This window comes from Ornithorhynchus anatinus, chromosome 12 (assembly GCF_004115215.2).
Source record: "Ornithorhynchus anatinus isolate Pmale09 chromosome 12, mOrnAna1.pri.v4, whole genome shotgun sequence".
Lineage (NCBI taxonomy): Eukaryota > Metazoa > Chordata > Mammalia > Monotremata > Ornithorhynchidae > Ornithorhynchus > Ornithorhynchus anatinus.
In genome coordinates this window covers 24,690,702-24,702,675 of record NC_041739.1, presented here as the reverse complement: position 1 = coordinate 24,702,675, position 11,974 = coordinate 24,690,702, and the positions used below count along the sequence as shown (strand labels likewise).

Below are 11,974 nucleotides of genomic sequence, written 5' to 3'. Positions count from 1 at the left end.
GAGCCTTATGTGGCCCAGAGACTGTGTCCAAACTGATTAGCCTGTATCTACCTCATTGCTTAGTATGGTGCTCATCAAGTAATAAGTGTTAGCAAATAAAAAAGGAAAAGGAATGTGGTGGATGTGTGAAAAAATAAAAAGAGAGTCTCAAAATAGTTTGGTGGGAGACAAGAGAAGTTCTTAGGAGTGGAGATATTGTGGTGGAAAATAAGAAACATTCATTCTGGAACAGCCAATAGCAGTATGGTTTTTGAGTGTGATGTTTGCACCTGTACTTGGGAAAGTACAACGAATCACAAACTCCCAGTCCAGTAGGTGTGGCAAACATAAAAATATCAATAATTAGTGGGAGCAGCAGGAATAACAAGGATCTGATAAAGAGTTGAACAAATATGCCAAGAAGAAATAGCAGGAAAATAATTGATTATTCATGAATTCACAAGTGTTATGGGTGGGAATAAATAAAAAAACTTATGTGTTAAAGAGGGCTGTTGGACTGATACGACTCAAGGTGGGGCTGGAGGAGGGGGAGTTTAGGAAGGCTCAAAAGCGACGAGGGCTGGGCTCTGATGGGTTTGCATTTAGAGCACCACTAGGGAGTTGGAGGTGGGTGAGGCGGGAGTGAAGTAGTTAGGAGCTAAACTTGGAAAGAACAAGAGTATAATTGGGGAAGCACCCAATTAGGTGGAGAAAAGTGACATACATTAAAATCATATGATGACTCATAGGTAAAAGATAAAAGATAGTTAAAATTGAGGAAGATGGTGGAGAGTCTTGGAGATTTTGGGGGAGTGGGTGAGACAAGCCGGAGCGATGTTTCATAAAGATCGTTATTAGGATCCAGACAAAAGTCTGACTTCTCCCTGGACAAAATTCAGGGCCACAATGCTTACATATCTGCAATTTAGGACCAATCCCAGACTTCCTGTGTTTAGGATCAAAAGCAGGTTCAGACCTAAAAATTCCACCCCGAGTTCCATTATTAAAGCTGTTTAAGCTCTAGAAGCCATGATTGAGTTTCACCCACCCACAGGCAAGAGAAACAAACAGGATTTAATTCTGAACATAAACAGAGAGAAACAAACACAGAATACTGGAGAGGTTTCCTAAAATAATTATCTGCAGTTCCTAAAATATTTGAGGACTGATTAACGTACCAGCCACCTAGAAATCAATCTTAATCAGATGGCCATGTGGGATGATTCCTCACAACTGAAATTACCCACAAAGAACCCTACAACAAAATTAATCCATATTAACTTTTCTCTTTAACCCAAGTATAGCTTGGGATAAAGAGAGAAAGATAAACGACTGTATACATACTACAATGACTTAAGATAGGAGTCAACAATCTCCTATCTCAGCCCTGGTTCCCAGCAAAAGAGAACTAGGTTTTTCTATTCTCTCCTTGAAAGAGTTTGGCTCCACCCCCAGGGAGGAGGTTTTCATCCTAACATCACAGAAGCCATTTTTCCCCAGAAGGATTCCAATTAACTCAGAGTGGATGGAGTAAGAGGGCCAGGGGTGACTTTACCAATCTTTTGGCCACCTGGGTCTTGGCTAACAATGATCCAGGCAGCAGCAAGGAGTATGGACTGATTTAGACAGAGGCTGAAGGTAGGTAGAACAGTGGGAATATATTGTCTGGCCTTATGCTCTTGAGTCACCTCTGACCCATAGAGACTCCATGAACACTCCTCTCCCAGAATGCTCCACCTCCATCGGCAAATGTTCTGGTGATGTATCCATAGAGTTTTCTCGGTAAAAATACAGAAGTGGTTTACCATTGCCTTCTGTGCAGTGAACTTGAGTCTCCAATCTTGATTCTCTCCCATGCCACCGCTGCCCAGCAGAGGTGCGTTTTGACTTGTAGCAGATTGCCTTCCAGTCACTAGCCACTGTCCAAGCTAGGAATGGAATGGGTAGGCCTCTGCTTGACTTTCCCTCTTGTACCCGAGCTGATAGAGTACTGGAAACTCACCAGGTGCGATTCTGAGAGGAGGGGGATATAATAATAATGTTATAATGTTGGTATTTGTTAAGCGCTTACATTACCTAGCCACATCTGGACCAGAAATCGAGGTGCGAGAATGGGGCGAGAAGTGGAGGGGAGGAAGAGATTTAGAAGCCTTTTTTAGTACAGATGAGACTTAAGCATGGCTAAACAAGAGGTGAAGGCGAATGAGAACTTGAAAATAGTAGTAACAAGAGGAGGAAGATGAAAACAAGATTTTTTTAAGAGAAGAGAGAGGATGGGATCAGCTCACACACAGAGGATACAGCTGTGAAGTAGGAGAAAGAAGAAAAGGGCTGTAGTATATAGATAATAATAATAATGTTGGTATTTGTTAAGCGCTTACTATGTGCCGAGCACTGTTCTAAGCGCTGGGGCAGATACAAGGTAATTAGGTTGGCCGACATGAGACACACAGTTTTAATCCCCATTTTACAAATGAGATAACTGAGGCACCGAGAAGTAAAGTGACTTGCCCAAAGTCACACACCTGACAAGTGGCGGAGCCAGGATTAGAACCCATGACCTCTGACTCTTAAGCCCGTGCTCTTTCCACTGAGCCACGCTGCTTCTTCCCATGAATGAAAACCAGTGACTTAAGTGATGACTACCAGGCAGATGAAGGTAAAGTAGGGACAATAGGAAGTTCATTCCAGATGGTTTTGATTTTATTAACAGAATAGTTGGCAAAGTTAACAGGTTAGAGGGAGATGGCTTCAGGAGAGTTAAAGGTTAGAAAAGTTGGTAGGTTGTGGGGGTGGGAGTCGATGAGGGCAGAATAGAAGAGTTGCCAGGGAGACGTATCAAAAATCATCCTGGTACCTAGATTTTTCTCCAGCATCTCTCTGTTACTTGAGTGCAGGAGGAGGAGTAGCAGACTGTGGAAATGATCCATGGCTGGGGGTTGGTGAAATGAGAGCAGCTGAGAGACAGGGAGGCAAAGGAGTTGAGTTTGTGGCTAAGGCAGAGTTGAGGGCATGTATTTTAATGTCAAGTGATGAGAGGGTTGGTAGGGAAATCAGTAGTGGTGTAAGAGCATGCGACAGGTTGAGTGCGTTCAGAGGTCACAGCCAGAGATCGGAGGAAAAAGAAAGGAATCTTAGGCAATAAGTAAAACGAAGGTCTCCAAAATTTAATCATTACCAAAAAGCTTCAGTAGCCCCACTTGCTATTTAGATTGGGCCAATTTATACATGTCTCCAGTGAAGGAGATTCTGCAGTCCCCTTTGATTTGAAGGCCTGGATTTTTCCCTTTCAATTTAAACTAAAGGCCTTTGTTTATTTCCTACTCCTGTTGTCACACGCCAGGTGCCTCTGCAAGGCAGTATGGCCTCCCACTCTTCCCTGATTGCCCTTCCTTAAAGGGCCTCTAGGTCAATCTTCCAGTTGTACAAGGTAATTATACCAATTACGCCAACGAAATCCTCACTGTGGGCATAGGCATGTCCCTCCAAGGATTTTCAAGATGTTGTTCAAAAATATAATCTTTCCCTGTCAGCTACAGATTGTCTTGGCTGCTTGGTTTGTTTTGGGGCACCATCCCGGGCAGAACATTCAAGCTAAGACTGTGCTGGGCTTCCGTACTGCTAATGGGGTGAAATATTCTTACTTGTCTGTGAGAGAAGAGTATAATTTATGCTTCTATTGCTTCTGTAGATTTGTATCTATTTTATTGTTGGAGGAAAGAGAGCTGTGTCAAGGGGTAGTCTTAACCTTTCTCCAGTCAGAACTAAATGAGATTCTTCAGGAGCACTGTTCAGGCACTGTTAGCAGGGAAAGGGCTGGGGGGGATGTGTGTGTGTGTGTGTGTGGTTACCCTGATCATGAGTGAAAACAATGGGCATCACTACCCAGCAAGGGTCTCCTCTGGCACAGGGAGTATGCCACGAATCAACTTGTAATACCATCTTCTTTGTATAGGGTTGCGAACCCTCGAGTGGTGCAGAGCAGATGGGAAATCCTTGGGAGCCTCTCACACTCAGCAGCAGCAGTCCATTTCTTCAGTAGCCCCAGTGACAGCAACTCAGGAAGTACTGGTTGACGTAAATGCCGATTTTTCACACAGAGTGTGGAGGTGAAGAAGGAGCGTTAAGGAAAAGGAGGGGAGTTGAGGAAATGGGCTCTGGGAGCGCCCTGCAAGCTTTAAAGAGCGAAAAGGTCAGAGAGCTCTTTGAGGGCAGGGTTCATGTTGACCAACTCTGTTCCATTGTACTTTCCCAAGCGCTTATAGTGCTCTGCACACTAAACATTCAGTAAATTTTGCCGATTAATTGAAGACTCAATGTTGGGACTTTTCAGCTGCCCCCCCCGCCCAAGCTCCTGAAACTCCGGGGTCTTTTTAGCCTTTCTAAGATGCTTTTTGGTCTTGATGAAGACCTCCATGAACCAGACTGGAATTTCAGCCTAATAGCAATGGGACTAAAATAATGAGTTGACCCCCATAGCTAGGAACCATAGTGGCAAAGCCACTATAAAGAATTGTGCCGCTGTGCTCACTCCAAGGACCAACTTCTGTCTCCGACTCCTGTGCCATCCTGCTCACCCCAGCACTGAAGCTCTGGGGAATACTTCAGGGAAGAAGCAATGGCCTTGGGGACTCAATATTGCACCCTGCAAGTTCAGAGGGCCAGAGCAGCCCTCGTTTCCTGGGAATAGAGCAGCAGGGAGGGGGAGGTGTTCAGCATCCTCATGACCTAATGGATAGAGCAAAGGCTTGGGAATCAGAAGGACCTGGCTTCTGATCCCAGCTCCACGACTTGTGTGACCTTAGGCAAGTCACTGAACTTCTCTGTGCCTCACTTACCTCATCTGTAAAATGGGGATTAAGACTGTGAGCTCTATGAGGGACAGGGACTGTGTCCAACCCGATTAGCTTTTATCTAACCTTGAGTTTAGTACAGTGCCTAGCACATAGTGAGCGCTTAACAAATACCACGATTATCATTATTATCGCTATGACCTGGCTTCTAACCTTACTTCCTATTGCATGCACACTGAACATAATTCAATGTGATCCTGCTTCCTGTCACTCAGAAAATCCCCTTTTATTACTTAATTTTTAATTTTACTTACCCTGCTCTCCCCTGCTTATCTCCCAACCACATTCCCCTGCTATTTTAATCCCTGATCTGGACATCTCTCATGTCTCCACCCTCCTCCACTCCATAATCCCAAATCTACCCTCTCATGTGACCCCACACCCCAGAGCCCCAAATTCACCCCTGTAACCCTGATCTCTCCATTTATGATTTTTCAAATAAAATCTGTTTCTCAGCAGCTGCCCCAGGCATTCTCTGCCATGTTGGTACCTTGTCTCACCTCCGCCATACACCTAGGGACAAATCTGTCTTCCTTAACAGGTATGTCCCTGTACCTTGCTTTGCCATTCTCCCCTGCCAGATACCACCCTCTTTCTCCCACCTCATTGAGGGAAAGTGCTTAAGTGAGAAGAAGACAGAAATGGGCTATGATCACACAAACAACTCTGCTTTCTGTATAACGAAGAGTGTGGACCCTGTGGAGCTTGGGCTACTGGTTGCTGTTCCACTCGCCTCAACTATAGCTGGTTATAAATCCAGTGATCTACAACTGTAATATAAACTTGGCTACTGCATTTGTGCTCTTAGGGCCTACACCTATGAATTGTCCCGATCATCCATAGAATTGGTGGATCATCCACCATGGATGGATGGATCCATCCATGGAATCCATGGAATAGAGAAACAGCATGGCTCAGTGGAAAAAGCACGGGCTTAGGGGTCATGGGTTCTAATCTCCCCTCCGCCACCTGTCAGCTGCGTGACTTTGGGCACGTCACTTAACTTCTCAGTGCCTCAGTGACTTCATCTCTAAAATGGGGATTAAGACTGTGAGCCTCACATGGGACAAATTGATTACCCTGTATCTACCCCAGTGTTTAGAACAGTGCTTGGCACATAGTAAGCGCTTAACAAATACCAACATTATTATTATTATTATCGGTGGCACTGCAGGCTTCATTTCTGATTCCCATTCTCAGTCCTCTGAATCTTTTATTTTTATGGTATTTGTTAAGTGTTTACTATGTGGCAGGCACTGTTCTAAGCGCTGGGGTAGATACAAGCTAATCAGATTGGAGATACTCAACTTTCCACGTGGAGCTGACAATCTTATAGCTAAGGTAACTGAAGCACAGAAAAGTTAAGTGACTTGCCCAAGGTCACTCAGCAGACAAGTGGCAGAGCCAGAATTAGAACTCAAGTCCTTCTGTCTCCCAAACCCATGCTTAATCTTTTAGGGCACACTACTTCTCCTATTATTCTTCTCTCCTATTCCATGGATCTGATCTCTTATTCTATTACTCACTCCACACATTTTTAAAGGAGGCATAGATGATAGATGGGAAGAATTTATATAATTTTCCCCTTTGTCTAATTGATTAGAAAGTGGGCCATTGCAGTTAATCTTTAGGTTTACCCCGACATGGATTCTACAAAATGCTGGCCTCTCTGCTACAGCTTGCAATTCTTTCTTTAATTATTTAGTCTGGGGAGAAGCAAGGCTCTTATATCGTCATCTAATTTATTTTCTGGCAGTATTGATTTCCTTTTCAAATGAATTTAACTGACTGTCCACAATTTGCCCAAAGACCTTTTTGGCCCAGAAGTCAGACATGTTCAAAGCACTTTCATTGAAACACCTCTGACTGCAAGTTACCATTTCTGCTATATGCCTGAGGAAATTGACGGATTTGGCTATAATAAAAGTTCTCCCTAGATTTCCAGGTCTAAATTAGCTGGAGAACATTTAGGTGAGATAAAGACATGTTGCAATACACCTCTGAACTCAAGCTGCTAATCTCTGATGGAAAACTATCTACCTTCCTATTCTAAAACAACCAAAACAAGAAAGAGAGAATCGATACTAGAGAAGTCACCAACGTTAGGCCCGAACACACGTTTTAACATTCATCATTTTAATTTCATCAAGCGGCATGTCTTTTTTAGGCAGACACCTAAAAAATTCTGCCACTTTTTGCAGCCCCCTTAGGAACATATTACAAGGCAGCAGAGCAACGTTCCTAATAAGATGTGTTTTTCGGGAAACAGACAGCAATCCTTATTCTGCCATGGATTTGTCTTCTCATCGATATCCATGTTTGGCTGGCATTGATCGGAACTGGTTTCTCACACAGCACAGTGCCAAAGCTCTAACACGAGACGGGGCTTACACTATACTTAATGCCAATCACACTCTCCCTCAGGCAGTTCAAAGGCACATCCTTCCTCTGATCTGAATGATTAAGAAGGGCATTTGAAATACAGCAATTGCTGTTGCTGTGCTCCAGAGGTGTTGCTAAGTAATGCTTTGCAATGCCAGCACTTATGTGCGGCAGCAGAAACAACTTTATCATTATAAAAGATAACCACATTCACTCCAACAACCCAAATCAATCACTGGAAACCGGAAGTAAATCTTGCCTGGCTGGTTCCCAACCTTTCCTGCCTAAAGCCAGACTCAAGTCAAAAGAGATGTTTCTGCACAGATCTATGAGTGGAAGAGAAAGCAGCAGTAAAGGATTGTGGGGGGAAAAGGTCGAAACAGAGGGGCTTGACCAATAAATTAAAAACAGTTGCCACGAGGCAGGACGGGAAATCGACATTGCTTTGGAATGGTAATGCCCGTGTTTGGGTGATCCTGCAGAGTGAATTTGTATCACAGTCCATCAACTGATAAAACCTGCCAGTTCTTTCTTCCCAACGCTGCCTGAATCCACCCCTTCCTCTAAACAGCTATCACACTAGTCCAAGCTCTTGTCCTGTCACGCTTAGAATACTCTATCAGCCTGCTCAATGGTCTTCCTGCCTCCAGCCACATCCATCATCTTGTTGAAGTGTCACTCAGCACACATCTCTCCGTTCCACAAAAACACCAATAGTTGTCCATCTAGGCATAATAGCATTATGAGAAGCCCCTGGATGCAATACCCTATACCAAGGTCTAAGAAAAGTATGACATAAAGAAGGCATTTATTGAAAACACATCCCCTCCAAGAGGCCTTCTCTGGCTAAGCTCTCATTTTCCTCTTCTCCCACTCCCTTCTGGGTTGCCCTTGCTCTACAATTTTCCCCCTCTACTTGCCCCTCCCTCAGCCCTGTAGCATCACCTCTCCCTCCAGTCTGTAAATTCATCGTGGGCAGGGAACATGTCTACCAACCCCGTTTTATTGTACTCTCCCAAGCATGAAGTACAGTGCTTTGCACACAGTAAGCATGCAGTGAATACTATTGATTGACTGTTCGTAGGGGTACTTTCCCTGCGCACAAGAAGTGTACACTAACAGGGGAGACGCAAGTGAAATTATTTACAGCTCCCTCCACATCAAACAAAAACTTCCTACAGTTGCCTACAAGTCTTCTTCACAGATTTCTCCATTTTACCTATCAAATCTTTTCACCCACTTCTGGCCAGCTCCCACTCTTGGCTCCTTCCCCCACCAACTCCTAGCTCACACTGTTCTCCTGGTCTGGAAATCCCTCCACACTTCAAAACTTCCAAACCACAGTTCTTCCCATCTTCAAAATCCTCTTAAATCACACCTCCTTCAGGAACCCTTCCCTGATTAATTCACTGCACTTTAATCATATCAACCCAACTGTAGCACTTATGTATTTTATTCCTACCCTCAGCACATGTGTAATATTTTATTGGTATATTCAGCTACTTGTTCAGGTATTTCATCTTGTTACAATAATAATAATGGCATTTGTTAAGCGCTTACTATGTGCCAAGCACTGTTCTAAATGCTGGGGTAGATACAGGTTATCAGGTGGTTCCACTTGGGTCTCACAGACTTAATCCCCATTTTGTAGATGAGGTAACTGAGGCACAGAGAAGTTAAGTGACTTGTCCAAAGTCACACAGCTGACAAGTGGCAGAGACTGGATTAGAACCCACGACTTCTGATTCCCAAGCCCATCCTCTTTCCACTAAGCCACACTGCTTCTTTAAGTTGTAGTTACCTCCTTATTTCTTCCTTCAGCTTCCTCGATATGCAAATAATGTGCCTCTGTGGTTCATTAGATTTTAAACTCCTTGAGGGAAGGGAATCAGTCTTGCTTTTGTGGTACGCTCCTAAACACTTAATACAATGCTTGGTACTCAGTAAGCACTCAATAAATATCACTGATTCATTAATTGTGGCACATTCTCCCCAATGAATTAGGTACTTGACACTAGTCAGTAACACAGTTCATGCTGCATTTAACGGCTCTGCATTCTGAATTCACTGACTGGGACGTTCTGGGAGAGATGTGTCCATGGTGTCGCTATGGGTTGGAAACGACCTGATGACATAAGACAAGTTAGGCACAAGTGGAACCTTAATAGTTCTAGGCTTGACTAACCTAGTACCAAGGAGGGACTTGAGCAGGGGAAATAATAAAGTGATATTTTCTGGTTAGGCTCCTCGGATGACCTTGCTAAAGGATAATATTACAGAAAGTGAGATGTCACATCAGATGTAAACTTTTGTAACTACTGGATTATATTTCCTTCGAATTCTCACACAAATAAAGCAAATTTGCAAAACTCCACAGAGGCTACTCTTGTATTGAAAAAAGAACATTGCAAATTCTCTGACTTAAAATGCCCAGTCTCAAAAATAAGTTGGAATATGAATAACCGTGGCTTTGCTTAAGCAATTACTATGTGCTTAACACTGTAATGAGGCACGGGGGCAGACACAAGATAATCAGTTTCAACAGTCTCTGTCCTTTGTAGGGCTCAAAATCTAGCGGAAAGGGAGAACAGGTAACTTAATCCCCATTCTACAGATGAGGAAACTAGGGCATGGAGAAGGTAAATAACTTGCCCAAGGTAGCGCAACAGACAAGTGGCAGAGTCAGGATTAGAACCCAGGTCCTCTAGCTCCTGGGCCCAGAGCTTTTTCCTGCTAGGCCACTCCTTTTCTTTTTTACAAATGCCTACTGCTATGTTGGAATCCAGCATTCGTTTCAGCATTTTTGGTAACTGGAAATCAGTTACCTTTAATCCTGAATCAAAAATCTTCTTGACAAGTGGCTTTCCTTTCCTTCAGCATTTAGTGGAACACATACTCAAGGGGTTTAAATTTGAACTCCGGGCCCTTAACCAATTTAGCTGTGTGATTTTGGGCGAGACGTTAATCAGCTGTGTGACTGTGGGCAAGTCACTTAACTTCTCTGTGCCTCAGTTACCTCATCTGTAAAATGGGGATTAACTGTGAGCCTCACGTGGGACAACCTGATTACCCTGTCTCTGCCCCAGCGCTTAGAACAGTGCTCTGCACACAGTAAGTGCTTAACAAATACAAATACCAACATTTAATTTCCCTATCTGTGAGATGGAAGTAGTAATAATATTATAATACCACTCTTCCTGCCTTAAGGTATAGGAGGAGAGCTATACTTACAAAGCAGTGAAGACCTAAGAGCTGAAGATATTTACAAGAGATGTTTTCCTCAACCACTGTAGCTTGAGTTACTAAGTTTACCTTTCCCCCCCTTGTTCTTGTCGCCTAGTCTCCTGATGTCTTGAATTGGCTTAGAGCAATCTACCAAGTACAGTTAGCCGGAAGGGAGGATTGTGGGGCAGGGAGGGTCATCAGTTTAGCCAAACATCAGCTGTCAATTGTGCAGTTACAAGTCAATTACCAGACACTCACAAAGAGGCATATGCCATTGATCTGCTGCCTTGTCTATCCAAGTCAAGCCTTCAATTAGGAAGATGTCATGAATTATTATAAAAAATAATTTACCAACCCCTCTCTTGTTGGCTAGAAAACGGGACTTGGAATTACAATGGTCATTAAACGATGGGTGGCTTCTGCTCCAGTTCTTTCTATCTTTTCCAGAAGGTCATGTTTTTCACCTCACATTGATACAATTGATATTTCCCCAGGAGTTCCTCTATAGGGTTTGCTCTAATGTTGGGTCCCTCTCATCCGGCAAGTAGAAGATCTTTTTCTGAAGAACCTCTTTCTCCTTCCTCCTGTCTCAGTAATAGGGCAGGCCAGTGTTAGGGTTGGCACAAAATCAAACGGGGAAAGGGATGAAAGGGGGCTTTTTCCAGTCCAATTTATTACCACAGAATTAAGCTGAGTTTAAGCTGTCCAATTTGAAATATCTTCTTTGGGCCCCTTCAGTTGAAGGCCCAAAACAACCCGGATAGCTTTGTTCCTGCTCTTTTAAGTATGATAATGGTAATGTGGACAAAACTCACATTTCAACAAAACAAGTGATTTAGACATGCCATCTGGCGGAACAGCGTAGAAAAGGTGATGCTCCTCCTCATCTTTGAATGTGTCCTTGTTAGGAGTCCTAACATTACTCATGGAAAAGGTCAGCATCTGACCTGCCCTTGAGGTGACTATGAATATATTACACAGGCGCTGGCTTCGGTCTCTCTTTATCATTCTGCTTGGAATAGAGCTGTAAACATGGAGACCCCATTAATTGAAAAACCAAGTCAGCAGATTTTAGATCTCATAAACAATTGGCTGGGAATGCCGAGATCTGCTTTCCATTTGTGCATAGAGAGATGATGCCTTTGTGCTGTGAGAGAAAAAGTGTCTGTGCCTTTTGTGGTGGTTGTGGCTGGGGCGCAGCTGGGGTTGTGAGGGAAACCTGTGAGACCCTAAGGATTGATCAGACTCTGCAATGTTGAGGTCTGAAACGTCGAGCGGGAAGAGTTAGGTTTCTGAAACAGAGGGGCCGTGGGATCTCGGTAGGTACCGTTGACTGACTGAGAAGCATCTAGAATGTCAGAAGTATTGGTGTAATCGAAGTCTACGAGGTTACTCTCTAGAATCGATGAACAGAATTCATGGGAAAGCAAAGGAGAAAATGGCTTGCTTCCCTCTAGGACCTTAAGTGATCCGTGAAATGAAGATGTTCTCTAACTTAAAAACATCCCCCCTAAACAACCTAGAACAGTGAAAAT

The 11,974-nt window shown here is 43.6% G+C and overlaps 1 non-coding gene across 1 annotated transcript; it reads right to left on the bottom strand.

Annotated features, from left to right (window-relative positions):
* Window positions 1–1,865: 1,865 nt before the first annotated feature.
* On the bottom strand, window positions 1,866–2,002 carry LOC114815848. The gene has a single exon (XR_003763650.1). It is a non-coding gene; the product is annotated as a small nucleolar RNA SNORA7 (small nucleolar RNA).
* Between the last annotated feature and the right edge of the window lie 9,972 nt (window positions 2,003–11,974).